This window comes from Nanorana parkeri, unplaced genomic scaffold (genome assembly GCF_000935625.1).
Source record: "Nanorana parkeri isolate BGI_ZX_2015 unplaced genomic scaffold, ASM93562v1 scaffold475, whole genome shotgun sequence".
Classification (NCBI taxonomy): Eukaryota; Metazoa; Chordata; class Amphibia; order Anura; family Dicroglossidae; genus Nanorana; species Nanorana parkeri.
In genome coordinates, this window is record NW_017306743.1 from 648,655 (window position 1) to 667,928 (window position 19,274).

The 19,274-nt window shown below is 44.4% G+C and overlaps 1 protein-coding gene across 1 annotated transcript in view; it reads right to left on the minus strand.

The window, feature by feature from the left end:
* Positions 1 to 19,274, minus strand: part of IRAK1 (interleukin 1 receptor associated kinase 1) — an 84,558-nt gene that overhangs the window by 64,519 nt on the left and 765 nt on the right. The gene's annotated exons all lie outside the window — the stretch shown is intronic.

The window sequence follows — 19,274 nt, forward strand, 5'->3', positions numbered from 1 at the left end:
AAACAGGTACATTTTCAAGTCTGCAATTTGGGGAGATTCTTTCAAAATCCATTTTTGTAAAATACATTTTTTAGCTCCTAGTAAGCAAAGATGTTCCCAACGCTGTAGAGATGATTGCTGTGCCATGGATATAGGCATTGAATCATGGAATAAACATAGTAACGGGTGAGCATCACGTGCTATGTCAGTGATGGATTGCATATAGGATAAAGTGAGGGTCCAAAACGATTGAATGGCGGGGCAGGTCCAGAAAAGGTGAGAGATATCCGGCAAGTATTCCTTACATTTGGGGCAAGCAGTGAGCCATTGGTCTTGCATGTGTTTGGGTATAATATTGAACGCATGATAGGCTCTATGTATTAATTTAAACAAAATCTCCCTCCATTTCTCACAAGGGGTTACTTTACGAATACGATGCCAACCTATTGTAAGTTTATCCTCAACAACATCCGGGGGGAGTTGGAGAAAAGAAGCCCATTTCTGTATATGCGTGGGGTAGGAGATGGACGTTGATGTATAATGTTCCCGAAGGACACTGTAGATAGCTGATAGTGAGAGTTTGATGGGTGAGGGTTGAAGCAATCTGATGGGCAGGTTGGGACCAGTGGATACAGTGCTAGCGGGGAGATTGTGGCGAACAAAATTATTAATCTGGTAATATGCGAGTAAATGAGTGTTGGGAACCCCATATTTTTCTTGAAGTACATTAAAAGGGAGACATGTACCCTGAGGCGATAAAATGTGTTGGAGGAGTGTTAAGCCTTTACCTTTCCAGATGGAGAATATTTTAGAGGAAGCACCTTGCGGAAATCCCGGGGTCGAGGTCAACGGCATAAGTGGGGATACAAACCCCTGTAGTCCAAAAAGCTTACGACATTCTGGAGAGAGCATCTTATTGCGGCTTATTTATTAGAACCGGAGCAAATGGAAATGAAGGAGATTCCACAGCACACTGCTTCAAGGTGGTAGATGTTTTAAAAGTTCTCCTGCCACAAACCAGCAGGGAGACTTGGCACGAGACCAAAGAAGACCAGTGATTTATACACAAATTATAAAGTGCCAAGACATTGCATTAACCGAAAGAAAGCTCTTTATTGCCATTTTATTCTTGTATAGAGTTGTTCTTTTTGAAAACAGACAAATTGTGCTGTAACTGTACCAAATAGCCATATTTAAAGGGGTTCTAAACCCTCCGTTTTTTTTTGCTTATATCTACTGCTAGCATGCAGTAGATATAGGCAAGAAGTGTAAAAAAAACCAAAACGCTTAAAATCATTTAAAACTTACCTCGTTATCGCTGCTCGCTCCCGCGCAGAGAATCAGGAACTGCTCGTACGGCCGCAAAGTATCTTGGGGCGGGCGCATGCGCAGTTCCGATTATCGGCCGGGAGACAAGCAGAGACGCAAGGTAAGTCTATAGACGCGTGCACCCGCCTGCAGACACCGCTGGATCGGAGTGACGTCACACCGCTGGAGGGACAGATGAAAACATGGGGAAAGAAGAGGAAGATCGGAAAAAGAGACATCATTTAAGGTAAGTGCTAACATTTACATGGGGGGGAGGGGAAATTTTTTTTGCCCTTAATGTCACTTTAAAGTGTAACTAACTTTTTTTTTAGCAAAACAATGCCCTCTGTGTGGCCAACGAACGCATTTCATTTCTCTTTCGGGTCACAGAAGTACATTTATCCTATGATCCAAAGTGAGCTTATAGCAGGATACCAACTGCTATCTGCTGACAGTACAGAGCCGCACTTGCTGCGGCCAGAAAGCATCCCGACTGCCTGACAGCTGGCTTTGCCTCTCTAGAGCCAGAGACAGCTGTGCCCGCCCCCTTCTGTCTGTCCCTCCAATGAGTGCTGGAGGAACAGAGAGGAAATCCATGCTGGGAGTGGTGACTGACAGTCACTGCTCTCTGCAGGGAGAAGCCGTTAACTGACCAATCAGCAGTTACATAATGGCTCAGCTCTTGGTATAGAGCCGGAGTGTGATGGCTGCAGTGTCCCACATCGACTAAGTATTGGGAAGAGTATATCTTACTCTTCCAATACTTCTCCCATTAAAGCTAACCCTATCTGCAAGTCTTGACAAGCAACCCTTTTGACCCAAATAAAAACCTTAACTTAATTTCAAACACTTAACAGGTAACAATCAGTGCCGACAGTCAAAGCCCCCGCACCAAAATCATAGATAATCCATGAGGCAAGTGTCAATTATCATGGTTTATTTTTTGACATACACCCAAAAATTAAAGTTGTTTTTTTTTTTGAAGGGTTCTTGGGGAGGGGGGACAACACACAATGAATGACTAAAGCAAATAAAAATGTTTTATTACTTGCCAAATTGCTGTTATGGTATCCAAAACACCATGCAGCACGTAGAAAGAGTGTAGCTGTGTTGCAGTTCATTCGGATCTCTTCTGTGACTATGTCCTCATATCGACACTATAGAATGCAAAACTGTATAGACATTGGACTTGGCAGAATTCCCCGTTATAACCATGGCTGGTACAACAGGACATGACGAGGGCTGCATATTAGGCATTCCCAGCACGACTGAGCAGACAGAGCCTTAATATGAAAGCACTCAAGCTTGTAGATGGTTTCGGAGAAGCCAGCTGGTGTGTGTCCAGGGGAATCACAGCATTAATAGGTGAAGTAAATCAAACATGTCAAGTTTAGGCACAAGAGGAGTTGGAGAGGAAGAGAGCGCGCGCGCGAGAGAGCGCGAGAGAGAGAGCGCGAGAGAGAGAGCGCGAGAGAGAGAGCGCGAGAGAGAGAGCGCGAGAGAGAGCGCGAATACATAGTTTCTACATGTACAAAGTTTCTACATAGAAAACAAAAGACGTCTGATGGGTTACTACAACCAGATCCAGGTTTCATATCTCCACAGCAGAGATGAGGAAAAAAAAAAAGTGGAACTGGCATTATTCATCAAATGCATGCATCTCAAACTGGGTTTTTTTGGGGCCACATATGGCCCTCTCATGTCTTCATAACAAACAACAATATAGCGCACTTCAAAAATAAAGCTAAATAGTTATTTGAAACTATACTCTGTTATACGTCAGTTATACTCTTCTCCACCCAACATGTTTCATCAGCAAAACAGACTTCATCATGAGCGTGCAGCGAAATGCGTTGGAAAAAGTACATAAATGGCTGGTGGTGTGCGATTTTAAATGGATTAAGCAAGATATCCTCAAGTGCTGGGCAAGAACTGGGTTTTGTACATTACGTTGCTTGATTTGTATTGTTTTAAAGAGAAGGGTATTGTACACTGTACCCTCTAATCTTTGTCTCTTTGTGCGATTTATAGGTGAAGAAACTTAGTTTTTATGATGGAAGGGCTGGAATATGCCTGAGAGTCTCTGTAAAAGCACCTTCTGACCTACGTATAACTAAAGCTGGCCATACACTAGTAGCTTTCCGAACAAACTTTTGTTCGATGCGCCATCACACACTTGACAAATGTCCATCGAAATTTTGTTTGATTTTAACGGTCGACTTTGGAATGAATGGAGTTTGCCGAATGAAAACCACATTCACAGGGTTATTCACAAAAGGGTGAAGAGTTTGGAGGAGACAGGAGAAGTGAACAATCTAGATCAGGGGTGCCCATTAGGTAGATTGTGATCTACTAGTAGCTCTCAAAGCTGATGCTGGTAGATCACGAAGGGTGTGAATGGCGGCCCCTTTCTTCCATGTTGGTATATTTATTTAGCTGTGCACACATGATTACTTATCAGCCTGAGTCTGCTGAGCCAAGCTCCCCGACACCTTTCTGGTGGATTCTGGTGGTTGAAGTGCTATGTATTACATCAAAGAATATTAGTTTACACAGCCTGTTGCACTACACTGTTTGCAAAATACAGCAAGGTGAGCCAGGAGAGACAGCAAGGGGAGAGAGCGCGAGGAGAGACCGCCAGGGGAGAGAGCGCGAGGGAGGTTTTTTTTTCGTTGGTAGATCTCATGCAGCTCATCATTTGAAAAGTAGATCTTAACACAAAAATTGTGGGCACCCCTGATCTAAGACTTTATAGCTGAACTGAAAAAAGTCTCCAATTCAGCTCACTTTCCAGTTCTACTGTTGACGAGCTCAAATGACGAGCTCAATGAGATCGACCAACGAAAAAAACACCTGCATTCAGGGGCAGGAGGGAGACTGGCAGTGCATTGAAGTCAATGGCACCGCAGCCGCACTCCCAGTGCGATCGCCGCACCAGGAATGCAGGCACATTAGTGCGTGCATTCCAGTCCACTGTGATCTGCAAAAATGCTGCATTTTTGCAGATCGCGCTAACCCGGAAAGCAGGCATTAATGTGCCTGCGTTCCCGGTGCGGGCGATCACACTTAGGAAGGGGGGGTTGGGAATGGCTGTGGTGCCATTGACTTCAATGCACCACCACGCCCCCTCCCGCCCCTGAACGCAGGGAGCCAGCCGGCTTGCGTTCCAATGCGTTCTAGAGGCCGAACACTCTGGAGGCAGACTTTGTGGTGTGAACCGGTCCTCTCTTCTCTCTTTCCCCTGTTTCTATCTGCCGTCTCTTCTCTCTCTCTCTCGTTGCCGTCTCTTCTCTCTCGTTGCCGTCTCTTCTCTCTCGTTGCCGTCTCTTCTCTCTCGTTGCCGTCTCTTCTCTCTCGTTGCCGTCTCTTCTCTCTCGTTGCCGTCTCTTCTCTCTCGTTGCCGTCTCTTCTCTCTCGTTGCCGTCTCTTCTCTCTCGTTGCCGTCTCTTCTCTCTCGTTGCCGTCTCTTCTCTCTCGTTGCCGTCTCTTCTCTCTCGTTGCCGTCTCTTCTCTCTCGTTGCCGTCTCTTCTCTCTCGTTGCCGTCTCTTCTCTCTCGTTGCCGTCTCTTCTCTCTCGTTGCCGTCTCTTCTCTCTCGTTGCCGTCTCTTCTCTCTCGTTGCCGTCTCTTCTCTCTCGTTGCCGTCTCTTCTCTCTCGTTGCCGTCTCTTCTCTCTCGTTGCCGTCTCTTCTCTCTCGTTGCCGTCTCTTCTCTCTCGTTGCCGTCTCTTCTCTCTCGTTGCCGTCTCTTCTCTCTCGTTGCCGTCTCTTCTCTCTCGTTGCCGTCTCTTCTCTCTCGTTGCCGTCTCTTCTCTCTCGTTGCCGTCTCTTCTCTCTCGTTGCCGTCTCTTCTCTCTCGTTGCCGTCTCTTCTCTCTCGTTGCCGTCTCTTCTCTCTCGTTGCCGTCTCTTCTCTCTCGTTGCCGTCTCTTCTCTCTCGTTGCCGTCTCTTCTCTCTCGTTGCCGTCTCTTCTCTCTCGTTGCCGTCTCTTCTCTCTCGTTGCCGTCTCTTCTCTCTCGTTGCCGTCTCTTCTCTCTCGTTGCCGTCTCTTCTCTCTCGTTGCCGTCTCTTCTCTCTCGTTGCCGTCTCTTCTCTCTCGTTGCCGTCTCTTCTCTCTCGTTGCCGTCTCTTCTCTCTCGTTGCCGTCTCTTCTCTCTCGTTGCCGTCTCTTCTCTCTCGTTGCCGTCTCTTCTCTCTCGTTGCCGTCTCTTCTCTCTCGTTGCCGTCTCTTCTCTCTCGTTGCCGTCTCTTCTCTCTCGTTGCCGTCTCTTCTCTCTCGTTGCCGTCTCTTCTCTCTCGTTGCCGTCTCTTCTCTCTCGTTGCCGTCTCTTCTCTCTCGTTGCCGTCTCTTCTCTCTCGTTGCCGTCTCTTCTCTCTCGTTGCCGTCTCTTCTCTCTCGTTGCCGTCTCTTCTCTCTCGTTGCCGTCTCTTCTCTCTCGTTGCCGTCTCTTCTCTCTCGTTGCCGTCTCTTCTCTCTCGTTGCCGTCTCTTCTCTCTCTCGTTGCCGTCTCTTCTCTCTCTCGTTACCGTCTCTTCTCTCTCTCTCGTTGACACATTCAGCCGCACGAGCACCGCGGGAGGACAGGACACAGGTCAGTGAGCCGATCGCGATCTACCAGTGTTTGCTTTGCGATCTACTGGTAGATCACGATCTACCTAATGGGCACCCCTGTCCTAAATTGTTTACTTCTCCTGCCCTCTCCAAACTGTTCTTTTTGTGAATAACCCTGTCACTGTTAGAATTTCGTTTACAAAATTACATTTTCCATCCTGCTCCTTCAATTTTTTTTTCGCCACTACAGTCAAAATTGATTGTCAATTTGACCCCATCAACTAATAAAAAGTTGAACAAAAGATCTTTTGTATGAAAATTATTTCGGAAATCTAAGCAGAGTATGCCCAGCTTCAGTGGTCAGTTTGACTTGGTTAGTTTACCAGACAATGCAGAATATGTGACATTGGTGGAAGTACATTTGAACATTTTAGGAGTGACTATTATGTCAGTGACGCTGAGTTGTCACATGCGCTTTATGACCTGGAACTGCTAATCGAGGACTACGATCTTGCACATTAAGGGGATTTTTGATTGAATTACAACACAAATTTTATGAACTTCTTTTATTGTTATACGTTCTACTGACGCACAATGACTGTAGGTTAAAGTGGAAGTAAAGGCAAAAAGAAAAATTCTTTTTGAAAAAGTCAACTGACGAAACGCGTCAAAGAGGGCAGACGCTAGATTTGCACACGAGGGTTTTTAAAGTTTTGTTCCTGAGCTGCTTGTGCCGGCCGGATTTTTTTGCTTGTGTAAGTCACTATTTGTAATAAAGCTAAATGTTTTTGCACGCTACACTATGAGGGCTCTGTCCTTTTTTTTTTTTTATCTTTGAAATACTGCGAGACCACGGCAAGGAGTTTTCGTTTGACGCTGCGCCTGAGACGATCCAGCTTTACTTCTGGGATACAGCCAGCGCTACAAGGGAGAAAAACCTACCACTCACCTTGCAGGGACTGAGAGTAAAAACAACTGGGTCCAAGCTTGAAAGCACGATTGCAGGCTCAAGTGTCACTAACAAAAAGCCTTTTGATCCAACTCCATCTGGTGAGTAAACACCCAAGGGGGCTGTCGGACCACCGCCACGAAATACATACCACCATCAATATATATCATTAACAATTTTCTTTGTACACGTTTTTTACGTTTATTTTTCGTTGACCAATTTATTCCTATTTTTTGCACGGATCGTTTATATATTGTGACCTATTCGAGGTCTTTACACAGTGGTTGGAATTTTTTTATTGTCCCAATCATTTCTGTTTTTTCACAGCACTATTGTATTATTAACTTTCATTTTATTTATATATATTTATGATTCTATGTAAGATATCACTTGTTTTAGGGCTAGACCCCCTAAGCCTAAAATTTCATTATATCACTTGGTTATACTAAGTTTCTTATTTGTTACACCTTTAGCGCTTTGATATACATTTTTCTCGACTGCTGATAGGATTCTTCTATCCCCTTTTTAGAGCTGCTTTAGGTCTTAATTTATTATATACTTCCACTTTAGTTTCCTTTCCAGAAGCGCGGATTATCTATCTCTCAAAAAGAAAAATTGCTGGGAGCTCGGGACTTTTGGCAGAAGAGACATGCAAAAAAAAAAAGTTAATCCACTCTCTTAGCATTTTATTTTTTTGTGCACATTGCATGGCGCATGCCTCTCTAAGGGCCCATTCACGAGACGTTGTGCTAATCGCGCAGTGTCTGGAATGCGGTGTCCTGACACAGTGCCGAAGTAATGTGTTGTTAAAGCGGTCACATTAATGGTATCGTTCTTGTTACATTCAAAAACAAAAGGATTAAGGGTTCTTGACACTTTTCCCCCCATGGGCTTTCTCAGGAGGACAATTCCATCAAAATGTCTGACCAGTTGAAAATAGTTCAGTATTGGTGAGGATATCAAGATCAATGATCAAGACATCAATTCCCTTACAGGGGCTGCAGAGGGATCAATATACATAGGAAGGAGGCAGAATGACACCAAAGGGCAACGCTTGCATGCAGGCTCTGGTGTAGATGGAGGAATATCTCAACTGTTTCAACTGGAGATCGATTCCTGCTAGCGGTAGATGAGATGGGTAAGTACAGATAGATAATTAATTCCCTATAAGGGAATTGATCCTGTGTCTTTACCAATGCTGAACTAATTTCCAACTGGTCGCACATTTTGATGGGATTGTCCTCCTGAGGAAGCCCAATGGGTGAAACGCCTCGAGGACCCTTATTCATGTTGGTTTAGAATGTAACAAGAACATATACCATTAATGTGACAGCTTTAACAACACATTACTCTATTGGTGAATGGTGTACATAAATTGGCTAAAAGGACCAGCACATTAACCATTGGTATTTCCCAAAATATTTTACTGGTTTTAAATTGCATAGGTAGTTAATAAATGTTTAAAATTGTTATAAAGTTGTTGTCTCTATTGCTTGGTCTGATATGTTGGTTGTCTAAAATCCCCCAATTGTTTAATAGGAATAGGTTGATACCTACCCTATAATGATTCTTGTGAAGGCAAATTGCCTTGTCTTGTATTGTATTGTGGCTGCCCTAAAAACAATGGCCAGAGCAGCTCCTATGCAGATGGTGTGAATGGGCCCTAAAATGCTGTGAGCTGGCTAGGTGCCATGGAGGATGTAACTCATGTGCACATTCAATGGCTGAAGAGGACATCCAAGAACCCGGAAACGTCAACAGCAGAGGTGGGGTACAGCAATGAGGACCGAATATCGACAACAGTTCTGAACACGGGCACAGTTTGAAGCTAAGTGTTGCCTAATGTGCAAAGTATGCTGTGGGAGTTGGGAAGGGTGCATGTAAGATGAGACCACACCAGTCCAGTCATGGTCTACCTGTTTTGGAAGAATGGCCCAGCACGTTGCTTTCTTGGTGGAACCACCCATTAGGATGTATAGGAACCTAGGGTGTGTGCAAAATTCCCTCCAGGTGGGGGGATGAGTAGGTAGACTAGTAGTGCCATTTCTTTATTAATAGCATCCCAGTGCACAAAAAGCAACTCACCTGTGTAGCAGCACACCACAATGCACTAGTATATTGTGTGGTGCTCTGTGCTGCTAAAAAAGGGTAATCTGCAGATCTTGGTGCATTGGCAGACCGTTCAAAGCAAATGGGCTGCCTTAACACAACATATTAACCCTTTCACTGACATATGGCATACGACGTAACACAACCGCTTGCAGCTGGCCATGTCAGTATGCCATGTCAGTGGCCTTTTCCCTTCTGCTATAAGCTCATGGGTGGCTTTAACGGCCATGAACTTATACCAGAAGGGTTCCCCTGACTCTCACCTGTAAAACAATAGCCGTCATCAGCGGCTGAGAGCCGCTGATTAAATCTATTAAAAGGAGAACTATGAGGTGAGTGCTTTTCACTCACCTCATAGTTCTAGCCGACCTGTGACAATGAGACTGTCACAGGTCGGCTCAGTAGATCGGGAAGTGAGCGAACACATACCAGCGTTCGCTCACCTCTCGATCCTGCCACAGCTCTCTGCCGTGACAGGGGGAGGGGCTGGATTCCCCCCTCCGCCAGCGCTGACTGGCGGAACGGACGGGGGAGAGGGCAGGTACAGCTGGCTCTGCCTCTAGATAGGCAGAGCCAGCTGTCACTCACGCAGCTGGGCTGATACAGACGTTATTGTTGGAATCCGATTCAGCTGCGGCGTCTCAGTGTACAGCAAGCTGTAGCTCGCGGTATACTGAGCTTAGGGTGACGGGAGGACGCTAGGTTTGTGTCCTCCCGTTACCCTAAGGAGAACTATGGGGAAAAGCCTTAACCCTATAGTTCTCCTTTAACAAACATTTTGGGTGCAAAAATTGGTCTGGCCAGCTGAAGCTAAAAGCTTTCCGGAGGGCTTGGCAGCGAAAGGGTTAATGTCTCTGTATTTAAACAATGTATATAAAGCCCTAGCTGTTCTCTGTCTAAGGATACCCTTCCTCACAGAATTGTAAAATCGAAATACTTCAGGACATATTTGATGGCCTTCTTCTCTGGTATAAAATGTGAGTTGCTGATACTTCTATAATGTAAATTTATCAGAGCGCTAAATTCTGAGGTGTGGCCCTCAGGAGACATAATACAGCCCCTTGAAGATTTGTTACATGCCATTCACCCAGTGTTTCATTTGAGTTTGACACACCCTATAAAATGGGTATATTTAGCTAGCTTGTAGCAACAAGTACTGGTACATGAAGATCCTAAATTCAGGGGATATTAAATATTTGAATTATTTAAAAAAAAAAAAACTGGAGAAAAGAAAGATTGAAAATATGTTGTTGCCCTAAAATCAGATTCTTTGGGGGTTTTTTTTATCAGAAACTTAAAAGATATAACCTGCCTGGTAGCTATAGTCATTCACTGAACTTTTGTTCCTGCGTTCTTTTCTCCTAGGTGTCTTGTGTCCTTGGTGTTAGCTACTAGGGCTGCAACAACTAATCGACATAATCGATTATAATCGATTATTGAAAAAGTTGTCAACTTTTTCAATAATCGATTAATCGGCTTCCGATCAGTTGGCCCTGTTCATGGCTCCACACACGCTGCGCGCCGCACCTCCTCCCCAACTCACGCTCACCGCTGCCAGAACTTCCACCGCTCCAAGCTTGCTCCTGTGATGGTCTACAATCTCAATACAAACTTGTAGTCCCATCACTGGAGCCATTTTTTAAAATGTATTTTATTGTTTATCTGATTAACCGATTAATCGAACTTAATAATCGGCTAACTAATCGATTTGGAAAATAATAGTTAGCTGCAGCTCTATTAGCTACATTTCAAGACCTGTAAATCTGGGCCAGAGAGTACATTCATGTGTAAAGGTGCCCATACACTGTACGATTATCGTACGATCGCGGGAAATCCCGCGATCGTACGATAATCGCAAAGTGTATGGAAGGCGTTTCTACTGCACGGTTACACGTCTTCCGTCGAACAAGCAGGCTGGAAAACCCGCTGAGAATCATACGATTCTCGGCAGGTTAGTGGCCTGCTAGTTCGACAACTGCCGAACGGGCCAGTGTCCGCATGCGCACACTGCCCGTTCAGCATTGCAGCCATGCGATGATCGCAAGTACGATTTGCCTGTCCAAGATGGGCAGATCGTACGTTTTTAAAATTACTTTACAACCTTTTGTCTTGCGAGGGTTGTAAAGTGTATGGCCACCTTAAGACTTTGAATAAGGAAGCATGTTGGTGGGATTTTACAGAAAGACAGTGCTCATGAGGTCACAGCTATCATAAGGTGAACATAAAGGATTCCCCTTTAACCACAGTAGCAGGCGGTTATGTGTGTAGAAAAGGAAATACATCTGCAGCATGAAAGGCTGGGGACTGTCCCTCTTTAAAGGCAGGAAAGGGATGAAAGTGTTATAAATAGCTTAAGAAAATGCATTAAAAAAATAAAACAAAACCACAGAATCTATTGGCAGAGGTCGGTACATGTCTATACATGACCCAAGAACAATGTCACTGGTTTCTGAAGCTGTGTGTGGGGATAAAAGGGGATTGTGTTGCCCTTAAATTGTATGTGTGCACACCATGGATAATGAAGTATTTACACATTAAGCGGTACAAAAGCTTTAAAAAGGAGAACTATGGGGTAAGTGTTTTTCCCCATAGTTCTCCTAAGGGTCACGGGAGGACATACACTAGCGTCCTCCCATGACCCAAAGCTCAGTATATCGCAAGCTGTACTGAGACCGCCGCAGCCGAGACGGATCCCGACATCACTGTCGCGATCCACCCAGCTGCGTGAGTGACAGCTGCCTCTGCCTATCCTGAGGCAGAGCCAGCTGTACCCGCCCCCTCCCTCATCCGTTCCGCCACTCAGCGCTGTAGGATCGGAGCGGGGAATCCCTGCAGGGAGCCGTGAGTGACAGTCACGGCTCTATTGAGCCGACGTGTGACAGTTTCATTGTCACACGTCAGCTCGAACTATGAGGTTGAGTGAAAAATCACTCGCCTCATAATTCTCCTTTAAAGTGTATGTGTGTGCACACTACGGATAATAAAGTATTTACACATTCTTAACAAGCAGTACAAAAGCTTTAAATCAAGTCACTTATGACCTCTCTAGATGCATATACAGTTAGGAAATTAATTGTCAAAAATCTTTAACGTCAATTTCCACCTTTGTAAGTGATGAGCATGTATTGTGGTAATGAAGAGGTGCAGTGATGATGTATACATGTGCACATTTTCATGAATTTCTTTATTTTTTATGACATTTTTATTAGGCCTGAATTCCAAAATTTTCTCCACAGGAAATTCAGCTGCCCCCTGTGATCCTTTGTAACATGATCACTAAATACCAGCTCTTCCTTTACACACAATACACTGTTCGGGGGAGGGGGGGGACTTGAAGAGCAAAGAGGCGGCCATTTCCATGAGGATATGGAGAAGAAAGCGAACAAAAAAAACATACGTTTCTGTGTTCACCTGGAGAGCTGCCCAAGTTTCTGCTCTTCGAAGAAAGTAAAAGGCAAAGGGGGATGCGATTTCAGTTATCCACAATGTCTATAGCTACAGCAGTGTATAGGGTCTTTAAAGTGTCTTTATTGCAGAATATGTTAATGTTTTAGTTGCATAGTCTGGACGCAGGTTCACTTTAACCTGTTTCTGGGCCTAATCTGATTTAAAGGGAACACGCCAAGATAGAAATATGAGAGAATCTAGTAACAACTAGCTTTTGAAGTATAGCCTCTGGTCCAGTCATCCTGATGCTGTCTTCAGTATTTACCAAGTCAGTGGGGTTGATTTACTAAAGGCAAATAGGTTGTCCACTTTGCAAGGGGATTTTCCCTTAACTTTGTGAATGGGCTAAAATGATTACTTTGCATGGAATACCCAATCATTTGCAAGGAAACTTTTTTTTAAAGTATTTTTGCTTGCGCATGATTGGAAGATGGATGTCAACAGAGCTTTACCTCATTCACTAAGCCAAGGGAAAATTCTCTTGCAAAGTGAACAGCCTACCTTCTTTTAGTAAATCAACCCCAGTAACTCAGGTCATCGAGATGTTACTGAGACAGGTTAAGTGACTCATCAAGTGCAACTGTAAATTACAGTCTTCATTATTTTTATATTGTATTTTGTTTGCATTTTGGGTTACTTTATGTATATTTTGTTTTCCCTGTTCAGGTCTTTCCACAGGTGGTGTAAATGGTGATGCTTGTAGGGCTGCAACAACTAATCGACATAATCGATTATTGAAAAAGTTGTCAACTTTTTCAATAATCGATTAATCGGCTTCCGATCAGTTGGCCCTGTTCACGGCTCCACACAAGCTGTGCGCCGCACCTCCTCCCCACCTCACACTCGCCGCTGCCAGACCCGCCCGCATTCACGCTCTATACGCCGCACCTCCTCCCCACCTCACATTCACCGCCGATCGGCACAGGGACGCGGGGAGATGACTAACTAATCGATTTTGAAAATAATCGTTAGCTGCAGCTCTAGATGCTTGCATGTACTATTGCCATTGTTTTATCCTTGTAACAGACTTGCACGATTGAGGAGAAGGGCGTCTGTCTGCACTATACTTCAGGTCTTCAGGAGGTCAGTGAAACATTTAACAGAGACAAATCAAAATATGAAGGAAAGGTAATAGATAATATCTAAAGCGGTGTATAAAACATTAAATGTGGGCTGGTCATGCATGCAGGATCCTACTGCCGAACCACCATTCCCAGCAATGGAACCTGCATGTATGCAATTATGAAATAAGAAGGGACCAACATTTTTAGCAAAGAAAGTTAAAGATTAGCTGGGTGAAGTTACCCCAACAAATCAACCCTATACCCATGCAGGGTGGGTCAAGGGGCACATGGGAAGGCCTACAGGTATATACATTTTATGCTAGCCATACAGATAGATTTCCCCATCCATGCTGTTAAGCGTTTCCAATGCCAGTTATTGCATTCAGACAGCTGAAGCACCCACAGCTTCCTGAATACCAGAACAGTGACTACATGTGAAGGAATTCATTCACTGTTCAGACGATAATTTTCCACCAGGATCAGTCAATTTTTAAATGGACTTCTGTTGAGCCGGATTGTGCTGGCGGGGCCCGACATGGCTGAATTGGCAATCATTTAAGCCATGTACGGCCAGCTTTAGCCAGTTGGGCTGAACATTCTAGGGCTGCAATTATTTTCATAATCAATTAGTTGGCCGATTATTTTTTCAGATTAAAAAAATACCATCTCTAATCTAAAATAAAATACACAAATGCAGTGCTGCAAACATAAAAGTTTACTACAGAATAAAACTGCACGCACAATTTTTTGCAATCGCACTGCAACGCACAGCATTATGGTACCAGTGCGTTCCAGTGTGTTCCAGTGCGGGCGATCACTCTGTGGTTGGGAGACACGTTTGGGGTGCATTTGAAACGAATGGGACTGCAACGCACCTCCCACAGCAGAATTTGTCAGGCCGAAACCAAAAATGATTTTTTCCCCACCTTTATTATTTTTTTTAAAATAATTGTATTGTAAGCACATGGCGCTTGAATAGCTTCAGCCAGGGAATGACAGCTGCCAGTGGCAAGATTCCACAGACGGCAGCGGAATGTAAATACAGCAGGTAGTGGGCCGATGCAATAGCCAGCCTGCTATTGGCCATTTCAAATTGCAATAGCCAATAGCAGGCTGGCTATTGCACCTGCCCACTGCTTGCTGTGCCCTCCTCCCAGTGCGGAGGAGTGAGCTAGGGGATTCAACTAATCGATAATGAGACTAGTTGACAACTATTCTCATAATCGATTAGTTGGTTGCAGCCCAAGAACATTCTCCAATGTCTCTAGGCACAGAAAGGGCCCTTCTTCAGGCTCACCACATGCGTTACAATCTGATATTCAGATTTTCATCTTTAGCTCAACCAACAAGTATGTAGCGCAAGGTTCTACCTGACTGGAAACAAACAGATTAGATAGTTGATTCAATAGCTTTGGTAGACTTAAATTTGATTGTACAGAGATTGTATCATGTGTGACAGAAGACCTCTGCACAGCATCTACCACACTGGGGCCTTTTGCTGTACCCCTGCAAATGACTCCAATAATGAAATTACTACACATGAATCACGACTACTTTCTGGCTGTCTGGCGCTAAGAATTTACATCACACATATACATCACAGGAAATGGCACAAATTATGCTGAAACAATGCTGCACATGTATGGGGTCTATTACTGGCACCTGCAGGATACCAGGATTCTGAAGAGAAGTGATCTCTTTGGTTTGCCTTCATGTGCGTTTAGGAAAAAAGGTGAATTTGGGTTTGATGCGTTCTATTAGAAGTTGTTGAAGTGAACCTGTACTTTGACCATCAGAACAAAACCATGTTTACTTAAAGCAGAACTCCCCTGTTTACTTAAAGCAGAACTCCCTACACATTTTCTTAACCCGTAGGTGGAGCTACCCCTCACCCCCGTGGATGGACTACAATCCCAATACACATTAGTAAACTAAACGTGAGGTTGTAGTCCATCACAGGAGTGAGCTTGGAGCGGTGGACTACTCTACAACACACACGGGGACCATGGGGAACAAAAGTGGCCCCCCTCCAGAAGGAAGGACAGTGTCAGCATCAATTCAGAGATTGAGGATCTACAGCCGAGTGATACACAAATAAGATATATTGTTGTTTAATAGTTATTGTACTTGAATGTATTTTTAAGGTTTAATTCCTGAGTTTATTGTCACTTTAACTCTTGCAATGTAAGGGTAGCCCTACAAGGGTTAATCAAATTTATGCCTGGAGTTCTGCTTTAAAGGGACAATCCGGGCACAACGAAAAATTACACTATTGCAGTCTCAACCCCAATGGGTTACATGCTCGGCAAGTCTAAGAGCAGAGGGAAGAGTAATACTCTCCTTATTCCGGTAAGGTAAGCTCCCTCCATATGTGCGACTAGTCCGGTCAAGCCTCTATTTTAAGCGCCCCCTACCGCAGCTGCCCGCCTCCCCCTCCAAATACAGTGGGGGGGAATTTATCAAAACTGGAGCAGACAGAATCTGGAGCAGTTGCCCATAGTAACCAACCAGATTCCATCTTCAATTTGTTCAGTTAAGCTTTAAAAATGAAAGAAGGAAGCTGATTGGTTGCCATGCACAGTGGCCCAAAGTTTTGATAACTTCCCCTCATTGTCTTCATTTTCTTCTGGTGGACTTTGATGCCGGGATCGCGTGGTCCTGCACAATGCAGGCAGTGATTGCCACGTGGACCCATTGACTTCAACGGGGTGACATCCGCGCGGCAAGCGGAAAAAGTACATGTACCTTTTTTTTTTGCGATGTACGGCTGTTTTAGCCGTGTTCGGAAGCACGGGCGGGAAACCGCGCGATCCGCTTGGCGCGACTGGGGTGCCATTAAAAAATAATGGCACCCACAGCGCGATGGGTTCACACCGCGGCGACTCCTGAACGCGCGACAATCCGCGCTGAATCGTGCGCGATTGCCACGCGATGAGGTGTCGCCTAGGTGTGCACCGGCCCTGATTATTTGTAACAGAACATAAAAAAAATGGCAAACTTTGCTGCTTGAACAGCACATAAGCATCAAAGAGATAATATGTCCATTCCTGGAGGCCGCATACAATCATCTTACATTGAGAGGTTCCAGATGGTAACTTTTCCATCAGATATTCCATATAGCTCACCAGTCCCTGAACTAGAGGCCTCTTCCTGTAGAGAATTCTCAGATTCCCTGTATGACCTTCTATAGGACTTGGGAGGTAAGGGCTCTATTAAATGGGCTCTACAAGAGTTTTGAGCCCCTGAAGAACATTATTTTTCTTGACAAGAAGTCAGAAAAGAATGTCATAGCTTTGCTGCACTCTCTAGATCTGTGGTACTCCCACACTATCTATAGTCTCTCTTCTCCTCTTTTTATTTTTTAACTGTCACGTGTTCATATTTATTGCTGTATCCACTTTTAATCTAGGTAGAAATTTACATTTGGAATCTAGGTAGAAGGTCATCTTTACCCACTTCCTGTCTAAAAGAAATCCCCCCCCAAACGATGATATATTTTCTGAAAGCAGAGGCCTTGTAGAATAAAAACATGCAAGTTTCTTTTTTTTTTATCTCACGATATTTGAGCAAATGTTTATCAAACTGGAGGCTGCAGCCAACTAATCGTTTGATCGATATTGGGAATAGTTGTCAATTAATCTCATTATGGATTAGTTGGTTGGTTCCCCTAGCTCTCTCCTCCATGCTCGGAGGAGGGCACAGCAAGCAGTGGGCGGGTGCAATAGCTAGTCGGCTATCGTAATTTGAAATGGCCAATAGCAGGCTGACTATTGCACCAGCCCACTACCTGCTGTATTTACATTCAGCTGCCGTCTGCGGAATCTTGGCACTGGCAGCTGTCATTCTCAGGCTAAAACTATTCCAGCGCCATGTGCTTATAGTACAATTATTAAAAACTGAATTAGAAAAAAGGTGGGAAAAAGTCATTTTTGGTTTTCGGCCTGACAAATTCTGCTGTGGGAGGTTCGTTGCAGTGCCATTCATTGCAATGGCACCACCCACAGTGTGATCTCCTGCACTGGAACGCACAATACCGCAATGCTGTGCGTTCCAGTGCAGTGCAATTGCAAAATATTGTGCATGCAGTTTTATTCTGAAGTAAACTTTTATGTTTGCAACACGGCATTTGCGTATTTTATTTTAACCACCTGCTGTCCAGCCGTTGTAATTAAATGGCCCGGACAGCGGCTTCTTGGATGCAGGTGGGCGTTTTTAGATGTCCCACCCCGCCCAGCTCGTGTCCCCAGGTAGGAGGCGCGCAAGAGCGGGAAATCGGTTTGGAATGTAAACAGCCAGCGATGGCTGTTTACATACAAGCGTCCAGGCGTCTGTAGAGACGCCCGATCGCTTGTTATATGCGTGTGGGTGTGCGCCCCCTCCGTTGCATCCCGAGCTCCGCTGTGCCCGGTGTGAGCCCGGGACCAGCACAGCAGCTCTGTGACTGGAGATCAAACTGAGATCAATACACGGTCCCCCTCAGATCTCCTCCTCCTCGGAATGCAGGAAGTGATGTGTATTACATCACTTCCTGCATTCCTCTGTCACTCCCCGGTACAGAAGTCGGAGAGAAGCTGGTGAGGCAGATCTCTGCTTCATCGGCTTCTCTGGGGGGTTCCTAGGTGACATTATGGGTCTTAAAGACCCCTTATGTCTCCATAAAAGGAGGACCTGTCACTGCAAATTGGCTATCACATAGGGGGATTTTTAGCCCCTTATGTAATAGCAATAAAGTTAAGTGGGGAAAAAAAGGTTTGAAAAAATTAAAGTTACAAAAAGAAAAAAAATGTTTAAAGTCCCCCACCCCCTACATACACATGCAAACACACATCGAAATGAAGGATGTTTTTTTTTTATCCGATTAATCGAAAAAAATTATAAGCCAACTAATTGATTATGAAAATAATCATTAGGTGCAGCCCTGTATAAAACCAATATTTTTAGGATAAAAGAACACTACAATTAATTTTAGTGCATAGAAAGAGAAAACAATACCCGATTTTATGGTAAAATATAAAAGATGGGGTTGTGTCGGGTAAACAGATACCAAAAACGTCAAAGCCTTAAAATTGCATGCACCCGTGAAATGGCAAAGCCTTTATCGCTGATCAATTTACTGTCAACGGTGATTTATGGCCCTAGAAATATTTCTGTTACTCCAACGTTTGCGGTGATATGCAACATGGCGCAACCGTCGCCCAACACGTGTTTGAGTTTTAATGTGCGTGTACATGGAGGTGAGGGACAAAATTGTGTTTTTTCTAATCTTTTTTTTTTACACTTAACTTTATTGCTATCACACAGGGGGCTTACAAGCCACCAAAGAGGAAGTGACAGGTCCTCTTTATGAAGACATCAGAAGTCTATTAGCCCCCTAATGTCACCTACAGACCTCAAAAGGAGCTGATAAAGGGAAGATCGGGCTTCATTAGCTTCTTCTCCGGCTACAGCAACCGGAGAAATGAAACACTGAAACCGAAAGAGAACTGATAGATTACACGTCGCTTCCAGGTTCAGTGATTGGGATCGCGGTTCGGGTGAGTACATCCCAGGCAAAATGAGCACTTAACTGTGTGCGTGTGTGTGTGTGTGTGTGTGTGTGTGTGTGTGTTTTATCCCCACTGCACGGGTTAAGACTATTTGGCCGGAGTTATTCTTTAAGAAATTTCCTAGCAACAAATTCAGATTTTAACATGTGTGCGTAAAATTTTAAAAAAATTATTTCAGTCCAAATATCATGACAACCTCATGGGAAAAAAAAAATATCGAGTGACAAACACTTTAAAATAAAAGCATCCATATATATTGATAGCAGACATGAAAAAATTGGTCAGAAAGTCCCCAATGATGAAGGACTGCCGCACTGAGGAC